General features: G+C 42.5%; 2 protein-coding genes across 3 annotated transcripts in view; both read left to right on the forward strand.

Moving 5' to 3' along the window:
* Positions 1-25,178, forward strand: part of SRARP (steroid receptor associated and regulated protein) — a 165,151-nt gene that overhangs the window by 34,410 nt on the left and 105,563 nt on the right. The window lies entirely within an intron of this gene.
* SPEN (spen family transcriptional repressor) overlaps positions 1-25,178 on the forward strand; it is a 98,048-nt gene that overhangs the window by 34,294 nt on the left and 38,576 nt on the right. The gene's annotated exons all lie outside the window — the stretch shown is intronic.

Here is a 25,178-nt window from a genome sequence, read left to right on the forward strand (position 1 = left end):
TATTTTGAAGATTTGTAAAAGCTGATTAAATATGTATTGGTGAAATATATTGTTGACACATTTATTATCAATGACTAAATCAACTTATGAACAAATTTTAGCTAATTTTAACATCAGGATGGTAACCAATTTATAAACTCAAGTAGAAAAGCTTCCTTTGAATGCAGGTTGTAACTTTACTGTTCTCTAAACTGATCTCACTAGTTGAGAATTTCTTTCTACAAATAATAATAATTATTTTTTAAAGACAGAGTCTCGCTCTGTCACCAAGGCTGGAGTGCGGTGGTGCAGTCTCAGCTCATGGCAACCTCTGCCCCCTGGGTTCCAGCAGTCCTCCTGCCTCAGCCTTCCAAGTAGCTGGGATTACAAACGTGTGCCACCACGCCTGGCTAATTTTGTATTTTTAGTAAAGATGAGGTTTTGCCATGTTGGCCAGGCTGTTCTTGAACTCCTGACCTCCAGTAATTTGCCCTCCTCCGTCTCTCAAATTGTGGGGATTACAGGCATGAGCCAGAGTGCCCAACCAAGGAGTTTTATTCGAAAAGCAAAAATAGCAAGTTAAAGGTAATCTTAATAAGAAACTTAGCTTCAAACCTAGTTATATGGATTTCGAAATCACAGATCTAGGTATATGGTATAGATTATCCTTTAAGTAATCTGGGATAAGTTATTTACGTTCTTCAGGTCTTAGCTTTCCTTTTTTTTTTGACATGGAGTCTCACTCTTGTCACCTAGGCTAGAGTGCAATGGTGTGATTTTGGCTCACTGCATCCTCCACCTCCCGGGTTCAAGTGAGTCTCCTGCCTCAGCCTCCCAAGTAGCTGAGATTGCAGGCGCCCACTACCACGCCCAGCCAATTTTTGTATTTTTAGTAGAGACGGGGTTTCACTGTGTTGGCCAGGTTGGTCTCTAACTCCTGACCTCAGGTGATCCACTTGCCTTGGCCTCCTAGAGTGTTGGGATTACTGGCGTGAGCTACCGTGCCTGGCTAAGCTTTCTCATTTTTAATAAGGACCTTAATAAAGTTATTGTGAAAATTAAAATGAAAACTTCATGTAAAATGCTTACTTTGATACCTAGTATATGTTTAAAAAAATGCTGCTATTCAATTTGTTAAACCCATATGACCTACTTTTCAGTTTAGGTGGTATATATTTAAAATTTACAGTCAAATTCTTTGACCTGATCAAAAGGCTCAGATTACTTTTCTTTTGCCTGCTTAAAATTAAGCAAATGGTCATGTAGTTGAATGGCTATTTTTAGGCTTCCTAAATTTTCTTATTCAAAATAATATGTGAAAACATTTTGTTTATCCGTCTGCCTATCTAGATATAATTCAAACATTCTGGAAGATTTTGCATATTAAAATGAAACGAGCATATAGTTTAGGAAGTCAGGAAAGTCGCGTTCGGTGCTCAGCTCTCAAGCCCTGTGACATGGATGAAAACTCTTTTGCTTTTATTTGGTATGCTGTCTAAATAAATGATAGATGAAATTCATTTGAACCATATAAGCTAATTATAAAATCCTGTTTTTCCACTTTTTTTCTGCATAGAATTGTCTAAAATACTCAAGTTTTTGTCATTTTCCACAAACCTACCTCATTAAAAAGCTGCGACTGCATTCCATTGGATCAAAACTTATTGAAAAAGTGTTGAGGCACTGGGCGTGATGGCTCACACCTGTAATCCCAGCACTTTGGGAGGCTGAGGTCAGGAGTTCAAGACCAGCCTGGCCAACATGGTGGAACCCTGCCTCTACTAAAAGTACAAAAATTAGCCAGGCGTGGTGGCCATACCTGTAATCCCAGTTACTCAGGAGGCTGAGACAGGGGAATTGCTTGAATTTGGGAGGCAAGCCCCTGCACTCCAGCCTGGGTGACAGAGATGAGACTCTGTCTCAAAAAAAAAAAAAAAAGAAAAGAGAAGGTGTTGAGCCTGGGCAAAGTGGCTCACGCCTGTAATTCCAGCACATTTGGAGGCTGAGGTGGGTAAATCACTTGAGGTCAGGAGTTCGAGACCAGTCTGGTCAATGGTAAAGCCCCGTCTCTACTAAAAATACAAAAATTAGCTGGGGGTGGTGGTGGATGCTTGTAATTCCTGCTACTCAGTAGGCTGAGGCAGGAGAATCGCTTGAGCCCAGGAGGCGGAGGTTGCAGTGAGCTGAGATCGCTAGAGGAGAATGATGCCTTCAGAGTAGCATTATACTTTGATGGGAGTATAATGGATCCACCCTCAGACTTGTAGGCTCAGAAGCTTGAACCCAGAGGCGATCTGATGAATTTGATGGAGCTTAATCCCTGTTCATGTAATTAAAAAAAAAAAAAAAAGTGGTTCTATGCTTCTAAATATTTGCACTCAGAAAGATAACTGCTAGAAGGGTAGATGCACTTAGAAAATCTGCCTGTGGACTAAATTACAATAAAAAAGTTAGTGAGAAAGGGAATTTTTGATGATTATTTTATCACGTTAGGGTAGCTAGATGTATTCATTTATATACCAAAGGCTACAACCTAGAGGTTTGACATCTGACCAGCAGACAAAATTTCTTTTCTTTTTTTTTTTTTTTTTTGAGGAGGAGTCTTGCTCTGTTGCCCAGGCTGGAGTGCAGTGGCATGATCTCGGCTCACTGCAAGCTCTGCCTCGGAGGTTCATGCCATTCTCCCACCTCAGCCTCCTGAGTAGCTGGGACTACAGGCGCCTGTCACCACACCTGGCTAATTTTTTGTATTTTTAGTAGAGACGAGGTTTCACTGTGTTAGCCAGGATGGTCTCGATCTCCTGACCTCGCAATCCGCCTGCCTCGCCTTCTAAAGTCCTGGGATTACAGGTGTGAGCCACTGCGCCCGGCCCAGCAGACAAATTTAATTCATCTTGTATAGTGTTTTAAATTATTGCCAGTATTTAAAAAATTGGAATTTCCACCTAAAAGGCCAGATTTAGGCTCTTGTATGTTTTATTTTCCTCTGATTTGCACTGTAGGACCATACCTGACAAGGAAGTAAGGGATCCTGAAATCTGCTGGTTGAAGTCACCTTCTTACCATGGACTTGGGGAAGAATCATTGAGAGATTCTTGCTCTGTTCCCCCTTTCTTATGTGTGTAGATTCTTCCTTTTTATAGATCACTATTTTTTTTTCCTTTTGAGAGATTATAGAGCATTTACTTAGGTTATTGGTTTCATTTCATATATAGTCATATTTTCTAGAGCTAACAGATTTCAACCCTATATTTACACGTTGCTTTTAGTGAGTTACTTGAATCTCATTCATTAATTTATTGATTCCTTCTAATCTCACTGATGTGACAAATTTTATGTAATTACAGCTTTTTTTTTTTTTTTTTTTTTAAAGACAGGGTTTCATTCTCACCCAGGCTGGAGTACAGTGGTGTGATCTTGGCTTACTTCAACCTCTGCCTTTCGGGTTCAAGCGATTCTCTTGACTCAGCCTCCTGAGGAGCTGGGATTACAGGCACTGCCACCATGCCTGGCTAGTATTTGTATTTTTTAGTAGAGACAGGGGTTTCACTATGTTGGCTAGGCTGGTCTCGAACTCCTGACCTCAAGTAATCCACCCACCTCAGCTTCCCAAAGTGCTGGGATTATAGGCGTGAGCCACTGTGCCTGGCCAATGATAGCTTTTGTATCTATACATAAAAAGAACAGTGAGATAAATCTTTTGACTGCTGGGAGGACCTGATAGGTAGCATTTGGTTAGGCTATGAAGGATATGCAGTACTTCAACAAGAAGAGAGGAGGATTAGGCTAGACAGGTAACACTGTGGGCAGAAGAAACAACCTGAGATGGAAGAATGTTTTGAGCACAGCAGATAATTTAGAATGGTTTAACTGTGGTAATGATTTTTTTTTTTGAGAGACAGAATCCTGCTGTGTTGCCCAGGCTGCTGGAGTGCAGTGATACAGTCATAGCTCCTGGGCTCATACCATCCTCCTGCCTCAGTCTCCTGAGTAGCTGGGATTATAGGTGCACATCATTCACACCTTGATAATTTTTAAATTTTTCGTAGAGACGAAGTCTCACTTTGTTGTCCAGGGTGGTCTCGAGCTCCTGGATTCAAACGATCTTCCTCCTCTGCCTCCCAAGTGCTAGGATTACAGGTGTGAGCCACAATGCCTAACTTTCAGGTTTTATTCTGTATGCAGAGAGGGCCATTAAAATATTTAAGAAAGGAGATAGCTTGTTGAGATCTCTGCTTTAGAAAGGCAACTGGTGACTTATTCATAATCTCTGTTTTTCCTACTCCTGGTACCTCAGAGAAGGAAAATTTGGAACAGGTGGGAGAGACATTGTATTAAGAATCAGATTATCCTGATGTGTAAAAAACAGAATGAACTTTCTGGTGATATGAAAGAACAAGACTGAGTGACCTTAATGCATATCACAGAACGTATTGCCTTTCTCAGAATACATGTCCAATAAGTAGTTGAAATACTTAGATACAGTTCTTAGTTAGCATTAAGGATAAAGCAAAATTGATGTAGATAGCTAAAAGTTTTTGCCATTTATTTATTTATTTATTTATTTTTTGGTGAGACGGAGATTTACTCTTGTTGCCCAGGCTGGAGCGCAATGGCGCAATCTCAGCTCACCGCATCCTCCACCTCCCAGGTTCAAGCGATTCTCCTGCCTCAGCTTCCCGAGCAGCTGGGATTGATTACAGGCATGTGCCACCATGCCTGGCTAATTTTTTATTTTTAGTAGAGACAGGGTTTCACTGTGTTGCCCAGGCTGATCTCGAACTCCTGACCTCAGGTGATCCGCCCGCCTTGGCCTCCCAGAGTGCTGGGATTACAGGCGTGAGCCACTGTGCCTGGAGTTTTTGTCATTTAAATTGTGATTGAAGCAAGTGTACAGAAATAATAATCCTCTGGTGTTCAGAGTTTACCCATTATTCCCTTTTATTAGATGTTCTCTTTTCCTCTATAATTATATTGAATTCAAAGTGTAATATTTTGAGATGTTATGAAATTCAGAATGTTCAGTTTTCCTTTTGGAAGAAATAAATTACTTCTTGTGATTTTTAAAACTTGTGAAACTGTGACATTCCTAAAGGTCCTTTAAAGATGTTTAAAGTTAGCACTTGTATAGTGGGCAAAATATAGCTTGGTTTTACCTATAGAAACAAGTTTGTCTTCTGTCTTCATGACTGATAGGGAAATTAATCAGTCTCCATCCTTATTAATTGTTACAATTTTGATGAAATGAGTAAATATGGGATTAATGGCAGTCTAGTTGTGAAGTCCTTATAAATAACACACCGACTGTTTCTGCAAAACCATTTACAGTATTTAACTGGTGAGAACTGGGCCTTCATGGCTGCATGTGCTGCTATGTACTGCTTGACGTCTTTTCGTTTCTCTGTCATGGCCATATATTGAGCCACATGTCTTTTCAACAGAACATTTTAAATGCATAAATTCCACAGAAGCATTTATTTTAAAATCCCTTGATTGAAGTTGAACATACTTTATTTCTATAGTTCCCTATTATTGGATCCCCCCCCATCAAGTCATAAGAATTTCCTTCAGGCTGGGCGCGGTGACTCACACCTATAATCCCAGCATGTTGGGAGGTTGAGGCGGGTAGATCATGAGGCCAGGAGTTCAAGATCAGCCTGGCCAAGATGGTGAAACCCCATCTCTACTAAAAATACAAAAATTAGCCAGGTGTAGTAGCGGGCACCTGTAATCCCAGCTACTCTGGTGGCTGAGTTGGGAGAATCGCTTGAACCTGGGAGATGGAGGTTGCAGTGAGCCAAGATCATACCACTGCACTCCAGCCTAGGCAACAGAGCAAGACTCCGTCTCAAAAAAAAAAAAAATTCTATTTGCCATAAGCCAAGGAATGCACAGGTACTAACTAGATTGGTGTGGACAGCTAGCACATGCTGGGCACATGCAATGGGACAACCTGTACTAGGATGAAAGGCACAGCCTAGAGGGCTGGCAGGTGTTGGGTAATGCTCAAGTTTTAGAGTGATGGCAGAAGAGTACGTTGGTAGGCCCTCATGGCTCTGCTTGGCAGCATCACAGGCCACATTCCCCCTGGGGCTCTTGGTTCCCCCAGGGTCCAACCAAGTCTGAGTCATGGGGCTAGGATGAAGTTTCCCTTCCCTCCTCAGCAGGAAACCCCCTTCTTCCCAGAAGAGAGAGGGGAAAGGAGGCAGTGGGTGACAGGGTCACTGCATCCATCAGAAATTGGAATTTTAGAGCAAGCTTTCTTAAATATATTTAAAAAATTAGAATGACCTGATTTTTTAGAAATGTATTTCTCACATTTTCATTGTATAGTTGTTACATTATTAAAATTTATTTTGCATTGTCATAAGCTAGAAGGATACAAGGGAGAAGCTTGGGAACAGGAAAGGGGGAAAGACAGACTCACACACAGTTCCTGGGCAGGGAAGCAGACATGTGAAAGCCTTTGTGATGTTTGCTTAAAGTAACAAGGAAAGCATATAGAACTTCAAGTAACCAGACTTTTCAGCTCTTATGCCATGTTAAGATACGGAAAGCCTTATGTCTCTCTCTTCTCCAGTGTGTTAGCTTTGCATTAGAACGATTTACTTTTTTTCTTTTTTTTTTGAAACAGAGTCTTGTGCTGTCGCCCAGGCTAGAGTGCAGTGGTATGATCTCACCTCACTGCAACCTCTGCCTCCTGGGTGGAGCAACTCTCACGCCTCAGCCTCCTGAGTAGCTGGGACTACAGGCGTGTGCTACCACATCTGGCTAATTTTTTGGCTAATAGGATTGCAGGTGTGAGCCACTTCCTGGCCTACAACAATTTACTTTTTAATTGAAAAGGAAATGAAAGTATTTCTTATTACTGATGGTATTCTTTGCACAACCTACAACCTGTCTGTATATTTTTTAAAAAATTACGTATACTGAGTAAAGTATATCAAATGTCATCTATAACCCTATTACTTTTTTTCCTAATGTTAGACAATTTAAAATTCTTTTTTTTTTTTTGAGGCAGAATCTTGTTCTGTCGCCCAGGCTGGAGTGCAGTGGTGCCATCTCGACTCACTGCAAGCTCCACCTCCCGGGTTCACGCCATTCTCCTGCCTCAGCCTCCTGAGTAGCTGGGACTACAGGTGCCCACCACCCCGCCTGGCTAATTTTTTGTAATTTTAGTAGAGATGAGGGTTTCATCATGTTAGCCAGGATGGTCTTGATCTCCTGACCTTGTGATCTGCCCACCTTGGCCTCCTGAAGTGCTGAGATTACAGGTGTGAGCCACTACGCCCTGCCTAAGATTCTTTTATGGGTAAACAGTAATTAATTGAATGAATTCTGGATTTTAACAACAGATATAAGGTTATAGAAAGGAATATGACCCATTTAACTTAAAAAAGCATGAAAGTCTCTAGTCTAATAAGAAGGATTTTTTTCTGTAAAGACCAAATCTGCAAATCATAAACATTTTAGATATTGTAGATTATAGTTTCTTTCCTAGAGGAGGAATTTTATTCACATATCCTTTTGTCTTTTCTTGAGGAGATTTTGCAGTTAACTTATTGTAGTTAGGAGAAATTATTTTCTTCCAAGTTCAAGTAGAAAATTTTTCAAAAATGCTGTCATTTTTGTAGTCTTGTGAAAGAATGTGGATGAGGCTATAAAGGCGAGGAAAACCATTAAGAATGGTGGCATTGGCCAGGCGCGGTGGCTCAAGCCTGTAATCCCAGCACTTTGGGAGGCCGAGACCGGCGGATCACGAGGTCGGGAGATCGAGACCATCCTGGCTAATACGGTGAAACCCCGTCTCTACTAAAAAATACAAAGAACTAGCTGGGCGAGGTGGCGGGCGCCTGTAGTCCCAGCTACTCGGGAGGCTGAGGCAGGAGAATGGCGTAAAACCCAGGAGGCGGAGCTTGCAGTGAGCCAAGATAGCGCCACCGCACTCCAGCCTGGGCGACAGAGCGAGACTCCGTCTCAAAGAGAAAAAAAAAAAAAAAAAGAATGGTGGCATCGTATTTATCAAAGTGACGGTGTACCTTCCATTTGTCTCTCTTTTTTTTTAAACAGGTATGCGCATTCAGGTGTTAATTGGGAGAAGGAATGCTGGTTTTATTACCTGGCTGTACAGTTTGTTATGATATGTGGGATATGCTGGGAACTGCCAGACCAAGCAGCAGTTTTAAAATATATATGAAGTAAAAGTCAGTTTCTTTCCTTTTCCTTTTCCTCCCTCCCTTCCTCCCTCCCTCCCTCTCTCTCTCTCTCTCTTTCTTTTTTTTAAAGGCAGTCTTACTTCGTCACCCAGACTGGAGTGCAGTGGTGTAATCTAAACTCACTGCAACCTCTGCCTCCCAGGTTCAAGCGATTCTCCTGCCTCAGCCTCCCTAGTAGCTGGATTACAGGTTGCGCCACCAGCTAATTTTTATACTTTTAGTAAAAATGGGGTTTTGCCCTGTTGACCAGGCTAGTTTCAAATTCCTGGCCTCAAGTGGTCCATCTACCTTGGCCTCCCAAAGTGCTGGGATTACAGGCATGAGCCACCGAGCCTGGCCTGAAAGTCAGTGTTTTAAAGTATTAAAGGAATTAATAATTAGTGATCATTTTTCGGTGATGGTCATAGAAACAAATTTGTCTGATTTATTATCAAAAGTTATAATAATGAATAGGCAAATAATTTCTGGATTCAGTGGTAGATATAAGTTTGTTTTGTAGCTTTGTGATTCTTTTTTTTTTTTTTTTTGAGACGGAGTCTCGCTCAGTTGCCCAGGCGTGAGCCACCACGCCCAGCCCATTCTTTGATTTTAATTAGTTTGTTCTGCCTCATTATTACTTTTTTAGATTGTCCAGAGGTTTCAAAAGGGAGAATTTCATGCTGAAAATTAGTGTTATGAATAAAACATATTCATTGCTTTGGACCTTTCCAACTGTTACATGAAGTTTCTTTTTAAGCATACAAGAGAAAGTGTACTTGAAGTTTCTGTCTTGACGTTTATAATTATTCTTTGTGATGGAATCCTGTAAGAGACAATTAATGGTTTTATTGACTGTGTATGATTAAGTATGCTCTTTCCTTAAAATACTTGTATCTATATTATTTAAAAGGTTGCCTACTTGGAAGGGTTAGGGAAGAAAAGAACAGCAGGCATATTAGTGTCTGTAATACTTGAGAAACATTAGGTCTTGCCTCATTTTGAGTGGCTCTCTTAAACACTTTACAAAATAATAAGCATTTGCTTGTTCCCTCCTTAATGCTATTTTGGTGCTGTTTAGCAGCATGGAATAAATGTTCAGCGGTGTGCGCTTTGGACGAGAAATACACCAAAAAAACCCTTTTTTCCCCCCATCAGTGGCAGACAAACTGCAGAGGTCACTGAAGAGCCCACATTTTGGAAACACATTCTTTTTTTTGGCTGCTGTATTGCTTGCATAGCTTGTTATTGCGCAATAAGCAACCTTCTGTTTTAGGGGGTCATATTAGCCAGCCAAGCCTTTTTTGTGCTAAATATGGAACATGGAAGAGTACTTACTTAATTGCTCTGGTAGGCATAGCTCTCATAATGGATACCTGTAAATAGGTCTGTTTCCTTTCTGGATTTCCTTTTTTGGTCAAAAACAGCATTTTAATATAAGTTTGGTTTTTTTTAAAGATATGTAGGTGTTGTCAGCTGCAAGGTCTTGTATGGAATAGGCATTCCATTTTGGAAACAAGTGCTGGGCTGACCCATATTGCTGAAGTGGGAACCTTGCGTTTAATTAGGATGCTCTACTGCAGAGGAATGAGAACCAGATAGACTTAGCTCTGGAAGCAGATGAGAAGCGCTCACCCGGGCAGCCCCTGCGTCTGAATATTGTGGGGGAAACTAGGAACTGTTGTTTGTGACTCGAACCAGCCTAAACTGGAGCCATCCAGTTTGAGTTGGCTGCTTGCCACCTCCTGGAAGCTTCCTTGTTTTGCGAGTTTCTGCACAGCCCTCAGTCCAGGGGCGGGGCACAGGGACCCGGCTGCTGCCCTCAGTCCAGGGGCGGGGCACAGGGACCCGGCTGCTGCATGGTGACTGGGCCGGGTGGTGGGAGGGGCAGGACGGCTGTGCCTTAGTGTTCCTGGGGAGGAGGATTTCAAATCTAGCCAGGGTGAACGCCCGACTGCAAGCTGGTACGAACTCTATTTTTAATACCGCTTTCTGTTATTAACCCTTGCTTTAATGGTAACTTTTAGTCTTCTACCTTTTAGAAGCTACAGCTTCTATAAAACTGCTTCTGCACTGCCAGTGCTTGGCCACATCACAACGTGGTCAGCATTTGGTGACAAGGAGTTTATTACCAAAGTCCCCAGGAGTGTTGCTTTTAGTTAGGTTAGTCCGTTTGAAATAAACTGCCCGTCTCACCCCTTCTCATTCTTACCAATTAGGTTGTACTGAGGTTTTTTATTTTGGTTTCTTAGGTGGAAGGAATTAAAATAGGTTTTGGTGGCAAAGTTGTGACATGACATGATGTCTTGTGGGTTTTAATTTATTCTGGATGATTTATTTATTTATTTATTTATTTATTTTTGAGACAGGGTCTTGCTCTGATGCCCAGGCTGGAGTGCAGTGGTGATCTCAGCTCATTGCAGTCTTGACTTCCTGGGCTCAAGCTGTCATTGCACCTGAGCCTCCTAAGTAGCTAGGATTACAGGCACACACCACCAAGCTGGGCTAATTTTTGTATTTTTTGTAGAGATGGGGTCTCACTGTGTTGTCCAAGCTGGTCTTGAACTCCTAGGCTCAAGCTATCTGCTCACCTTTGCCTCCCAGAGTGCTAGGATTACAGGTGTGAGCTGCGCCTGGCCTGAATTTTTTTTTTTTTTTTTTGAGATGGAGTCTCGCTCTGTCTCCAAGGCTGGAGTGCAGTGGCACGATCTCAGCTCACTACAAGCTCTGCCTCCTGGGTTCATACCATTCTCCTGCCTCAGCTTCCCGAGTAGCTGGGACCACAAGTAGCTAGGACCACAAGCACCCACCACCACGCCTGGCTAATTTTTTGTATTTTTAGTAGAGACGGGGTTTCACCGTGTTAGCCAAGATGGTCTTGATCTCCTGACCTCCTGATCCGTCCACCTCAGCCTCCCAAAGTGCTAGGATTACAGGCGTGAGCCACCGTGCTGGGATTACAGGCGTGAGCCACCTCGCGTGGCCGAAAAAAATTTTTAATGTTGCTAAAAATAAAAAAGTTGAGCCTGATGTGATGGTATGTGCCTGTAGCTACTCTGGAAGTTCATGTGGGAGGATTGCTGGAGGCCTGGTGTTTGAGACATAGCAAGACCTCATCTCTTAAAAGAAAACCAAATCCACCAGGTACGGTGGCTCACACCTTTAATCCCAGCACTTTGGGAGGCTGAGGCGGGCGGATCACTTGAGGTCAGGAGTTCGAGACCAACCTGGCCAACGTGGTGAAACCCTGTCTCTACTAAAAAAACACAAAAATTAACTGGGCATAGTAGTAAGGTGAGCGCCTATAATCCCAGCTACTTGGGAGGCGGAGGCAGGAGAATCCCTTGAGCCCTGGAGGCAGAGGTTGCAGCGAGCCAAGATTGCCCCATTGCACTCCAGCTTGGGTGACTGAGGGACACTCTACCTCAATAAAAACCCCAAAATTAAAAATAATAAGTAATTAGGCAGATTAAAGTTCTAAACAACAAATTTTATTTTGTTTGCTTATCTTTTTTTTTGAGATGGAGTCTGTCTCTGTCGCCCAGGCTGGAGTGCAGTGGTGCTGTCTCAGCTCAATGCAACCTCCACCTCCTGGGTTCAAGTGATTCTCCTGCCTCAGCGTCCTGAAAACAACAAATTTAAAAATAAAAAGTGCCGTGTCAAATTGTATTTGTTTGACTTGGAAACAAAGTATGGAAACTCTTTTTTTAAAATTTTTTTATTTTAATTTTTTTGAGGCAAGAATCTTGCTTTGTTGCCCAGGTGGGAGTGTAGTAGCCCAGGCTGGAGTGCAGTGGTGCTGTCTCAGCTCAATGCAACCTCCACCTCCCAGGTTCAAGTGGTTCTTCTGCCTCAGCCTCTCTAGTAGCTGGGATTACAGGCACACGTCACCACGCCCGGCTAATTTTTGTATTTTTAGTAGAGATGGGGTTTCGCCATGTTGGTGGGGCTGGTCTTGAACTCCTGACTTCATGTGATCCGCCCACTTTGGCCTCCCAAAATGCTGGGATTATAGGCGTGAGCTACCACGCCCAGCCAAAGTATGTAAACTTTTTTTTTTTTTTTTTCCCCTGAGGTTGTGTTTTGCTCTTGGTGTCTAGGCTGGAGTACAGTGGTGCAATCTTGGCTCACCGCAACGTCCACCTCCCGGGTTCAAGTGATGCTCCTGCCTCAGTCTCCGGAGTAGCTGGGATTACAGACATGCACCACCATGCCTGGCTAATTTTGTATTTTTAGTAGAGACAGGGTTTCGCCATGTTGGTCAGGCTGGTCTCGAACTCCTGACCTTGGGTGATCCACCTGCCTCGGCCTCCTAAAGTGCTGGGATTACAGGCATGAGCCACTGCGCCTGGCCAATCATTTTTACTTATGGTAAAACTTAGTGCAGTTTTGGTGATCTTGTTCTTTTCTTGTGTCTCTTTTGGGGTGTTTGTACTTGGAAGTTCTCTATGGTCATTCTTAGAAGCCAAGGCACAAATTTACCTTGCCCCAAACAAGGAATCATGCATGTCCAGAAATTAAGGAAAATGTAGCATTCTCATTTTAAACATTAGCATTTTCTTTCTTTCTTTTCTTTCTTTCTTTTTTTTTTTTTGAGATGGAGTTTTTTGCTTGTGTCACCCAGGCTGGAGTGCAATGGCGTGATCTCGGCTCACTGCAACCTCCACCTCCCAGGTTCAAGCAATTCTCCTGCCTTGGCCTCCTGAGTAGCTGGGATTACAGGCGTGTGCCACCACGCCCAGCTAATTTTTGTATTTTTCAGTAGAGATAGGGTTTCACCATGCTGGCCAGGCTGGTCTTGAACTCCTGACCTCAGGTGATCCGCCTGCCTAGGCCTCCCAAAGTGCTGGGATTACAGGCATGAGCCACTGCGCCTGGCCTATAGAACATCCTTCTAAATCCACTTTGTACTGTAAATAAACTTCCTATGTCCAGATAGGCAAAACAGTAAGTGAAATAGCTTTAAAAACGTCTTTGTAGAGTTTGTTTCTAAGAATTTCACTCATCCTCTAAAATCTTTCATTTGGTGTGGAAGAGAGATGTAGCGCAGTAAAACATTTTCTTACAAATAGTTGGGTTATATACAGTTCAATAAAATCAAGTTGACATTTTTATTTTTATTTTTTATGTGATCTCGGCTCACTGCAACCTCTGCCTCCTGGGTTCAAGCAATTCTCCTGCCTCAGCCTCCCGAGTAAGCTGGGATTACAGGCACGCACCACCACGCCCAGCTAATTTTTATATTCTCTACTGAGATTTGAGTTTCACCATGTTGGCCAGGCTGGTCTCGAACTCTTGACCTTATGATCCACCCACCTCGGCCTCCCACAGTGTTGGGATTACACATGAGCCACTGTGCCCGGCCTGGTTGACATTTTTAGATTTTGACTCAGGTTTCTTTCTTTCTTTCTTTCTTTTTTTTTTTTTTTTTAAAGACTGGGTCTTGCTCTGCTTCCCAGGCTGGAGTGCAATCTCTGCACACTGCAACTTCCGCTATAAAATTCACCCATTTAAAAGTGGACAGTTAGTACTTTTTAATACGTTTATGGAATTCTGCAACCATAATGAAATTAGTGCATTTTCATGATCCCGAAAAGAAACCTCATACCTGTGTTAGCAGTTGCTCCCCATTCTTTTTCTCCTCCAGCCCAGGGCAACTACTAATCTGTCTCTATAGATTTACCTATTCTGGACATTTAATAGAAGGAAAATCATTACCATATTGCAGTCTTTTGTGACTGGCTTCTTTCACTTAGTATGTTTTTGCAGTTCATTCATGTTATACCACTGATCAGTACTGGTGCACCGAATAGCCACATTTCAAGTACTAGGTAGCCACATGTGACTAGTGGCTGCGGTACTGGATATCCTATCTAGAAACAAAAACCTCCCTAATAAACCAGCACATCATCCTTCAGGAGAAAATGGTAGGCCTTTATAATGCTTAAGCATAGCCCAGAAATATATGTGTGTGGGTTTTAACAAAGAAATTCCATTTACAGGAGCTAACACTTAGAGGTTTAGTACATTTGGAAATAATTGCTACGGAAAAAAATTTTTTTAGAGGCAGTCTTGCTCTGTCACCCTGGCTGGAGTGGTGGTGCAATCATGGCTCACTGCAACCTTGAACTCCTGGGCTCAAGGGATCCCCTCACCTCAGCCTCCTAAGTAGCCGAGACTATAGACATGCCACCACACTTAGCTAAATTTTTTTTTTTTTTAAGAGATAGGGTCTCACTACGTTGCCCAGGCTGATCTAGGACTCATGACCTCAAGTGATCCTCCTGCCTTGGACTCTCAAAGCACTGGGATTACAGGCATGAGTCACTGTACCTGGGCTAATATAAAAACCATTAAGAAAAACTAATGTCATGGTGTCATGTTGATAAATTCACATATATCTGTCTCAGTAGAACTGTTTAAAAATATATACCATGTTCTGGAGACCTGGTTAAAAAAAAAGTTTATTTATGTTGACTGCATGTTCAAATGGTATTTTGAATATATTAGATTAAATAAAGCATATTACTACATTAATTTCATCTGTTTCTTTTTACTTTTTTTTTTTTTTTTGAGATGGAGTCTTGTTCTGTTGCCCAGGCTAAAGTGCAGTGGTCAGGCTGGAGTGCAGTGGCGCAATTTTGGCTCACTGCAAGCTCCACCTCCCAGGTTCACACCATTCTCCTGCCTCAGCCTCCCGAGTAGTTGGGACTATAGGTGCCTGCCACCACGCCTGGCTAATTTTGTTTTTGTATTTTTAGTAGACATGGGGTTTCACCTTGTTAGCCAGGGTGGTCTCGATCTCCTGACCTCTTGATCCGCCCGCCTCAGCCTCCCAGAGTGCTGGGATTATAGGCGTGAGCCACCACACCTGGCTCTTCTTTTTACTTTTTCTTTTTTTCTTTTTTGAGACGGAGTCTTGCTCTGTTGCCTAGGCTGGAGTGCAGTGACCGGATCTCAGCTCACTGCAAGCTCCGCCTCCCGGGTCTACGCCATTCTCCTGCCTCAGCCTCCCGAGTAGCTGGGACTACAGGCGCCCGCCACCTCGCCCGGCTAGTTTTTTGTATTTTTTTGGTAGAGACGGGGTTTCACCGTGTTAGCCAGGCTGGTCTCGATCTCCTGACCTCGTGATCTGCCCGTCTCGGCCTCCCAAAATGCTGGGATTACAGGCTTGAGCCACCACGCCCGGCCTCTTCTTTTTACTTTTTCAAATGTGACTGTTTGAAAATTAAAATTCTGTGGCTTATATTTCTACTGGACAGTGCTATTCTAGAAGCAAGCTCTATCAGGCTGTAATGTCACAAAGTAATTTGTGTATCAATTTAGTGCTTTTGAATTTGTTTAAAGACAAATAGAGTTTGTTATTATTATTTTTTTTAAATTCCCCAAACCCTTCTAGTCTCTTGGAAATGATGGGTTAATAGAAAAGGCTCTTGGGACTGTTATGCCTAAAATATAAACTGAACTACTTCCAGATTCCATCTTTAATACTTCAGGTGTTGGTCAGGCCAAAATGCATGTTTGTTTCCAGGGTGGCTGAGGGAATGGCTCAACCGAAATATTTATTTCAAAGTCCAGGTTCTAGGCGTAGAAATATGTTAATATCAAAGCCCCTAAATAAATTAATTTCCCAAGAAGGAAATCAAATAATCTTAACCAGAGTAAATTTATTTTTAAAATTTAAAAAACAACTTTCAGTGGGGCACAGTGGCTCACATCTGTAATGCCAGCACTTTATGAGGCCAAGGCAGGCAGATCACCTGAGGTCAGGATTTTGAGACCAGGCTGGTCAACATGGCAAAACCCCGTCTCTATTAAAAATACAAAATTAGCTGGGCATGGTGGCGTGCACCTGTAATCCCAGCTACTCAGGAGACTGAGGCAGGAGAATCGTTTGAACCAGGGAGGTGGAGGTTGCAGTGAGGCGAGATTGTGCCATTGCACTCCAGCCTGGGCAACAAGAGTGAAACTCTGTCTCAAAGCAAAACAAAACAAACAAACAAAAAGAAAACACTTTCATCTGATCAATTTTAAGTGATGGCTAATACTTTTGATAGAGGTTTAAAATATGTCTGTTTACATACTGGTGCTAATAGGCTGGAATTAGAAGACAAATAATACACATCTATGTTGCTTCTAGGCATGATTTGTATAACCCAAACTAGAAGAAGTCTGTGATTCTTTATATGTTATTTTCATTGATGGTAGGGAGGGGCAGATTAGCTTCCTGATTATGCTGTGTCATGGTGTATGGAGCCATCTTGGACTGTAGCTTTGTATCTGTCACTGGAAGAAACTGCAAAGAAGTAATTATATTTAAGCAGAACAACTTTAGCTTGAGGTTTCTTACTAATTTGTAGTCATTTATAAATAAACAAAAATGTATACCAAATAGTGGATGGCTTAGGCTTTCTAGTAGGGAGTTAGGTACCTTTCTAACTCCTTGTCCCTGGAACTGCTCTAATGGAGAGTTCAGACGTGGGAAATAGCAAACTTCTTTTTCATTCTGGATAGAAAGGAGGTGTAATTAGTATCAAAGTTAAATTGAAAAAAGGCCAGTATGCTGAAGCCTGGGTGACAGAGCGAGACCCTGTCTCTTAAAAAAGAAAAAAAAAAAAGGAAAAAAAAAAATGCAAGGCAGGTGCAGTGGCTCCTGCCTGTAATCCTAACACTTTGGGAGGCTAAGGCTTGAGGATCACTTGAGGCCAGGAGTTTCAGATCAGCCTGGTCAACATGGCAAAAGCCCGTCTCTACTAAAAATACAAAAATTAGCAGGGTGTGGTGGCGTGTGCCTGTAATCCTAGCTACTTGTGGCTGAAGCTTGAGAATCGCTTGAACTCAGGAGATGGAGGTTGCAGTGAGCCAAGGTTGCACTACTGCACTCCAGCCTGGGCGACAGAAAAGGCAAAAACCTGAAAGTTCAAATTTGCTTGTGGGTTTAGTAATGCTACATCAGTTGTATGTGACCATTTGGAATTAAAACATGCACACCCTCACACACACATACTTGATCTGTGTGCTTTCTTGGCCTGTGCCTTTTGAAACGTTGTAGTTTTTTCATAACAAGAAGTATCAGATTTTATATACTATGTGACTAAGGGAATGAGAAAATTCCATTGTATTTGACAGTTTAAATTTTCTCATCTTTTTTGTCTCTTAAATAAAGACTGCTGCCAGGTTGGAAGGATTTCTTGTTCTTAGGCAGACATGTTACATCTGCTTACTACTTTCAGGGGAGTATGCATGTTTGATGCTTTTTGCTTTGAGTTACTTGAGTAGAAGGTTTTGTAAGTGTGAAGGGTCCAGTAAAGCCCACCAGAAAATAAGTCACATGATTCTTAATAATAGATTAACAAAAATGTAGCCTGTTTCCATTTTTGCTACTGTTATTAGGATAGTAGATCCAGAAGCTACCATATTATGTTTTGTTTTGTTTTGTTTTGAGATGGAGTCTCGCTCTGTCACCAGGCTGGAGTGCAGTGATGCGACCTTGGCTCACTACAACCTCCGCCTCCGGGTTCAAGCGATTCTCATGCCTCAGCCTCTCGAATAGCTGGGATTACAGACACGTGCCACCATACCCAGCCAATTTTTGTATTTTGAGTAGAGACAGGGTTTCACCATGTTGGCCAGATTGGGCTCGATCTGACCTCCTGATCTGCCTGCCTTGGCCTCCCAAATGCTGGATTACAGGCGTGAGCCACTGTGCCCGGCCCATATTATATTTTTAATGCCAAAGCTTAGAAGGCTTCAAAAAAGTTTTTTAAAAATTGTAGTAAAATATGCACAGCATAATATTTACCACTTTTTTTTTTTTTTTGAGACAGAGTTTCGCTCTTGCTGCCCAGGCTGGAGTGCAGTGGTGCGATCTCGGCTCACCGCGACCTCTGCCTCCCAGGTTTAAGCGATTCTCCTGCCTCAGCCTCCTGAGTAGCTGGGATTACAGCACGTGCCACCACGCTTGGCTAATTTTGTATTTTTAATAGAGACAGGGTTTCTCCATGTTGGTCAGGCTGATCTCGAGCTCCCGACCTCAGGTGATCCGCCTGCCTCGGCCTCCCAAAGTGCTGGAATTACAAACGTGAGCCACCGTGCCCAGCCTAATATTTACCACTTTAATCATTTTTTGTTTGTTTTACTTTCTGAGATAGGGTATTTCTCTGTTACCCAGGCTGGAGTGCAGTGGCGCAGTCACCCCTGACTGCACCCCTAACCTCACGGACTCAAGCTACCCTCCCACCTGGCTGAGACCATAGGCATGCACCACCATGCCCAGCTAATTTTTAATTTTTTTTTCTTTCGTAGAGATGGTGTCTCTCTCCGTTGCCCAGGCTGGTCTCAAACTCCTGGGCCCAAGTGATTCTTCTGCTTCGGCCTCCCAAAATGCTGGGATTATAGGTGTGAATCACCCATGCCTGGCCTCATTTTAACCACTTTTAAGTGTATAGTTCTGTGCCATTAAGTACATTCATATTGTGTGACCATCACCACTATCCATTACCGTTAAACAATAACTTCCACTCCTCCCTCTCAGCCTCTGCTGACTACTGTTCTGCTTTCTGTCCCCCTGAATTCTTGACAACTCTAGGTACCCATATAGGTGGAACCACACAGCATTTGTCCTTTTGTGTCTGGCTTATTTCAGCATTTGTTATTTTGTGTCAAGGCTCATCTGTCTTGTTACATGTATCATAATTTCATTCCTTTATAAGGGTGAATAATAATTCTTTCATTATTTTTGGATAAGCTTTAATTATCTACCAGATACCCTGTGGATCAACTATTAACATACTCCTTTTGCTTAACTCTACCAAAAGATAGTGGTAAACTTTAAAACATTAACTACAGCTGTAATTGGATCCGAAATAATTACTTATACTTAACCTTTTTTTTTTTGGAGACAGAATATCACTCTGTTGCCTAGGGCAGAGTGCAGTGGCGTGATCTCCGCTCACTGCAACCTCTGCCTCCCAGGTTCAAGCGATTCTCCCGCTTCAAGCGATTCTCCCGCTCAGTCTCCTGAGTAGCTGGGACTACAGGCATGTGCCACCGTGCTCGGCTAATTTTTTGTAATATTTTTAGTAGATATGGTGTTTCACCATGTTGGCCAGGCTGGTCTCGAACTCCTGACCTCAGGCGATCCACCTGTCTTGGCCTCCCAAAGTGTGGGGATTACAGGCGTGAGCCACCACGCCTGGCCTATACTTAATCTTTTGTGAGCATGCTGACCACATAAAGCATATTTAAGCACAATTTTAAACAGCATTTTCTGCCAAAATAAGGCACTTTTATAAAATGCAGTCTTTTAATGATTTTTTTTCCTCTCATTTATGTAAACTATTGGACTTGAGAATAGATGAGAAATAATAAAACTGATTAATTATCGCATTTGATTTTACCATCACTTTTTTTTTTTTTTTTTTTTTTTTGAGACAGTCTCACTCTATTGCCCAGGCTGGAGTGCAGTGGTGGGATCTTGGCTTACTGCAATCTCCGCCTCCCAGATTCAAGCAATTCTCCTGTCTCAGCCTCCCACGTCGCTGGGACTGCAGGTGCATGTCACCACTCCTGGCAAATTTTTGTATTTTTTGTAGAGACGTGGTTTCACTATATTGGTCAGGCTGGTCTCGAACTCCTGACCTCAGGTTATCCACCTGCCTCGGCCTCCCAAAGTGCTGAGATTACAGGAGTGAGCCACTGTGCCCAGCCTTTACCATTACTTTAGTGACCATCAACACTAAATATAGTTAAGCCTAAATCTTACCTATTAATTTATTAGTTAAGTGGAGCCAGTACCTGCCTAAGGTTTAGATTTATTTGATGTTTATAAATATTCAGAGGTGAAGTCTAGATGGAAAATAGGAGAGCTTTAAGAAGTTAATTTCTGAGGTCCAGATTTTGTACTAAGTAATCTTTAGGAAATGTTATTAGTTGTTTATATCAGCAATAAAGGGTCATTGTAGTCAGCAGAAAAATTACTAGCTTGGGCAACATAGTGAAACCCTGTCTCTACAAGAAATTTTAAGTGTTAGCCTGGTGTGGTGGTGCATGCCTGTGGTCCTAGCTACTTAGGAGGCTGAGGTGGGAGGATTGCTTGAGCCCAGGAGGTTGAGGCTGCAGTGAGCCATGACTGCACCTCTGCACTCCAGCCTGGATGACAGAGCGAGACCTTGTCCCAAAAAGAAGAGAAAAGAAAAGTTAGTGTTGGTGGTGGGTTATGGTTCTTTTTCCACCTCCACCTATGTCTAGTAAGAGAAAGCTTTCCTCCTTTGTCAGTTTCACTCTACTAATTCAGTTAATCATTATCATATCAGCTCTTTTCCCATTAGAAATCTTTGTAGTTTCTGGTGATGGGAGAAATCTGATAGGCCGAACAAAGTTGAAGTTAAAATATTGATTACATAATAAAAACGCCTTTTTTTTTTTTTTTTTTGAGGGGAGATGGAGTCTCGCTCTTTCACCAGGCTGGAGTGCAGTGGTGCGACCCTGGCTCATGGCAGCCTCCACCTGCTGGATTCAAGTGATTCTTGTGCCTCAGCCTCCCAAATAGCAGGGATTACAGGCGCACACCAGCACGCCCGGCTTTTATTTTTTTGAGATGGAGTTTCGCTCTTGTTTCCCAGGCTGGAGTGCAGTGGCACAATCTCGGCTAACCGCAACCTCCGCCTCCCGGGTTCAAGCGATTCTCCTGCTTGTAATCCTGAGCAGCTGGGATTACAGGCGCCAGCCACCACACCTGGCTAATTTTGTATTTTTAGTAGAGACAGAGTTTCTCCAAGTTGGTCAGGCTGGTCTTCAAACTTCTGACCTCAGGTGATCCGCCCGCTTCGGCCTCTCAAAGTGCTGGGATTACAGGCGTGAGCCACCACGCCTGGCCTAATTTTTGTATTTTTTAGTAGAAACGGGGTTTCACCGTATTGGTCAAGCTGGTCTCAAACTCCTGACCTTAGGTGATCCACCTGCCTCGGCCTCCCAAAGTGCTGGGATTACAGGCTTGGGCCACCGCGCCTGGCCGCATTTTTGCGTTTTAATGTATCAACACAGCATTTTCTTAATACATGTCCTAAATTTAAAGAGTTTGGATAACTTTTCATTAACTTTGGCTCTAAAGGGCTTCATTGATGATTTATACAGTTGAGTCCTGCAATGCTTTCCCCGTTTCTTTTGTAATAGTCGCACAGTCACCAGTTAGGTCTGACTCATTGCCCTGATGTCATTTCTGAGGAACTTTACCTGGGAAAGACAGGTTGTGAAACCCCTTGATTGAGCAGAGCATTGTAGACAAAAAGCAGTAGGTAGCTTACTTTGACTGGTTTGGAATTGCTCATCTTTTTCTAAGGAACATAGAGAGTGACCACTAACTTTGTATTTTACTTCTTAATTTATCGTGTGTATGTGTATAAAATAAAATTTACCATTTTAACCATTTTTAAGTGTTCAGTTCAGTGGCACTTAAATACATTGACATTATTTTGCAACCATCACTACCATCTTATCTCCAGAACGTTTTCATCTTCCCCAACTGAAACTCCATACCCATTAAACAATAACTCCCAATTCTCCCTTTCCCCCAGCCCCTGGCAACCACCATTCTATTTTCTGCCTTTATGAAATTGACTACTCTAGGTACCTCCTATAAATGGAATCATACAATATTTTTTGAGTATGGCTGTTTATCTCATTTAGCATAATATCTTCAAGGTTCATTCATGATGTAGCATTTGTCAAAATTTCCTTTTTTTTTTTTTTTTTTCCAGACAGGGTCTCACTCTGTTGCCCTGGCTGGAGTGCAGTGGTGCAATCTTGGCTCACTGCCACCTCCACCTCCCAGGCTCAAGCGATTCTCCTGCCTCAGCTCCTGAGTAGCTGGGATTACAGGCATGCGCCACTACTGCCCAGCTAATTTTTTTGTATTTTTAGTAGAGATGGGGTTTCACCATGTTGGCCAGGCTGGTCTTGAATTCCTGCTCTCAGGTGATCCATCCACCTCGGCTTCCCAAAGTGCTGGGGTTACAGGCATGAGCCACTGCACCTGGCCAAAATTTGCTTTCTTTTAAAGGCTGAATAATATTCTATTTTATGTGTATACCATATTTTGTTTACTCATCTGTCGATGGACACTTGGGTTGCTTCCACCTTTTGGGTGTTGAACATTCTGTGAATGTGAGTGTACAAATATCTATTTGAGTTCCCGTCTTCATTTCTCTTGGGTATATAACCATAGTGGAATCGCTGGTTCATGTGGTAAGTTAGTGCTTGGGGAACCCCATGGCTGTACCATTTTACTTTCCCACCAGTAATGCACAAGGGTTCCAATTTCTTCACATCCTGCACTTGTTATTTTGTTTGCTTGTTTTTTTTTTGAGACAGGGTCTCACTTTGTCATCTAGGCTGCAGTGTAGTAGTGCGATTTTGGCTCACTATAACCTTGACCTCCCAGGTTCAAGCCATCCTCCTGCCTCAGCACCCCCACCAAGTAGCTGGGATTATTGGCACATACCACCACGCCTGGCTAATCATTTTTGGTAATTTTTTGTAGAGACAGGGTTTCGCCATGTTGGCCAGGCTGGTCTTGGAACTCCTGAGCTCAAGTGATCTGCCTGCTTCACCCTTCCAAAGTGCTAGGATTACAGGCATGAGCCACTGCAGCCAGCAGTTTGTTTTTAATAGTAGCCATCCTAGTGGGTGTGAAGTGAAGGATCATGTGGTGGAGTTTTTTGTTTTTGTTTTTTTGTTTTTTTTAAGATCCAGGGTTTCACTGTGTTGTTCATGCTGAACTCGAACTCCTGGGCTCATGCTATCCTTCTGCCTCAGGCTCCCAAGTAGTGTCAACTACAAGTATGAGCCCAATTTCACATGGTTATGATTTGCATTTCCCTAATTATTAGATGTTGCGCATTTTTTCTTGTGCTTATCTGTCATTTATATATCTTTGGAAAAATGTCTTTGAAGTCTTTGACCAGTTTTGAATCAGGTTGATTTTTGTTGTTGAGTTGTAGTGTGGTTTCTATTGTTGTTGTTGTCGTCGTTTTTTGAGAGTGCCACTGTCACCCAGGCTGGAGTGTAATGGCGCTCTCTCGGCTCACTGCAACCTCCGCCTCCTGGGTTCAAGCAGTTCTCCTGCCTCAGCCTCTTGAGTAGCTGGGATTACAGCCTCACGCCACCATGCCTGGCTAATTTTTGTATTGTTTGTAGAGACTGGGTTTCAGCATATTGGTCAGGGTGGTCTTGAACTCCTGATCTCAGGCGGTCCACCCTCCTCAGCCTACCAAAGTGCTGGGATTACAGGCATGAGCCACCACCCCTGGCCTGTAGTGTGCTTTTTAAAGGAAATTTAAAATGTCTTAAAATTATAAAGCGAAATACCCCATTAACCTTATTGTGTGAAATAGACCTTTTTCTAATTTCTTCTGAGCATTGTACTTTGGTGAGGAAAAATCTAATTGTGATATTAAACTACCACCTTCAGGCCCTAGGTTGAAGGTAAGGAAAGCTGTTGTACTATAAAAACCATTTCAATATGAATGGAATTGTTTTCATTGATGTAAACCTTATACTAGAGTATGAGTAGCAATACTGTATATATTTTACTTACAACTTGTTTAAAAATTGTAAAACGGTTTTGTCTATGAAGTACTGTGACCTTGGTATTGAATGGTAAAGTACATATTGTAAAAAAGTTGTTTATACTTAACCTTTTTATCACGTTTTCCAAAATCAAGTGACACCAGAGTGTTTTAGATCTCAGCTGCTTCTTGAGGAAGTCTGATTTTCAGAAGTTTACATTTTTTTCCTACAATTCAAAGATTTTTATGAAATGATGCATTAGTAATGAGGAAGAATAATCAACGTTAAGGATCCTGCATTTGGCTCACAGCTTGAAATTAGCATGTTGGTTTTTCAAAAGACAGGAAAGCAGTCCAAGAAATAACATAGGCCAGGGTTTTTCAGCCTTGGCACTGTTCACATTTGAGAGCAGAGAATTCTTTGTTGGGACTGTCCTGTGCACTGTAGGGTACTTAGCAGATGCCGGTAACCCTACCCCACCCCACCCCTACTGTGACAACAAAAATGTTGTAGAACCCTGCTAAAACTAGTAGGGACGTTGAAAGATCATGAGGTCTGCTAACCGCTAGGGAAATTCAAGTTAAGAGGCAAAATGAAGTATCTTGGCAGGTCACCCAGTTGATTATTTCCCTATTATTTTTTGGAGTAAAAAAAAAAATGGAGGCTTGAGTCAGGTGTGGTGGTGTATGCATGTGGTTCCAGCTTCTTCTAGGGTGACTGAGACAGGAGGATGTTGAGCCCAGGAGTTTGAGGCCAGCCTGGGCAACATAGTAATACCTCGTCCCTTTAAAAAAAAAAAAAAAAAAAAAAAAGGTGTCAGGGTGGCCGAGGCAGCAGAATTGCTTGAACCTGGGAGGCAGGGGTTGTAGTGAGTCAAGATTGCGCTGCTGTACTCCAGCCTGAGGGAAAGAGTGAGACTCTGGGGGGGAAAAGAAAAGAGCTGGGTGTGGTGGCTCATGCCTGTAATGAGCCAGGAGGCCGAGGTCAGCGGATTGCTTGAGCTCAGGAGTTCAAGACCACCCTGGACAACGTGGCAAGACCCTGTCTCTACTAAAAATGAAAAAAAAAAAAAAAAAAAAAAAAAAAAACCCAGCTGGGCGTGGTGGTCCCTACCTGTGGTCTGTGGTCCCAGCTACCCAGAAGGCTGAGGTGGGAGGATCATTTGAACCTGGGAATCGGAAGTTGCAGTGAGCTGAGATGTTGCCACTGCACTCCAGCCTGGGTGACAGAGTGAGACTCCATCTCAAAAAAAACAAAACAAAACAAAAACAACAACAACAAAAAAGGCTTAAATTCAGGTTACATCAGAAGTGGTGGGGTTGAAAATGGTAGTGGTGTCACATCAGACTGCTGAACTGTTTTTAAAACTTTCTAGGCTTAAGACTTTACATTTTAAAATTATCGGGCTTTCGTTTATTGTGGATAGTATCTATTGAAATT

Source organism: Macaca thibetana, chromosome 1 (assembly GCF_024542745.1).
Source record: "Macaca thibetana thibetana isolate TM-01 chromosome 1, ASM2454274v1, whole genome shotgun sequence".
In the NCBI taxonomy this organism is placed as follows: Eukaryota; Metazoa; Chordata; class Mammalia; order Primates; family Cercopithecidae; genus Macaca; species Macaca thibetana.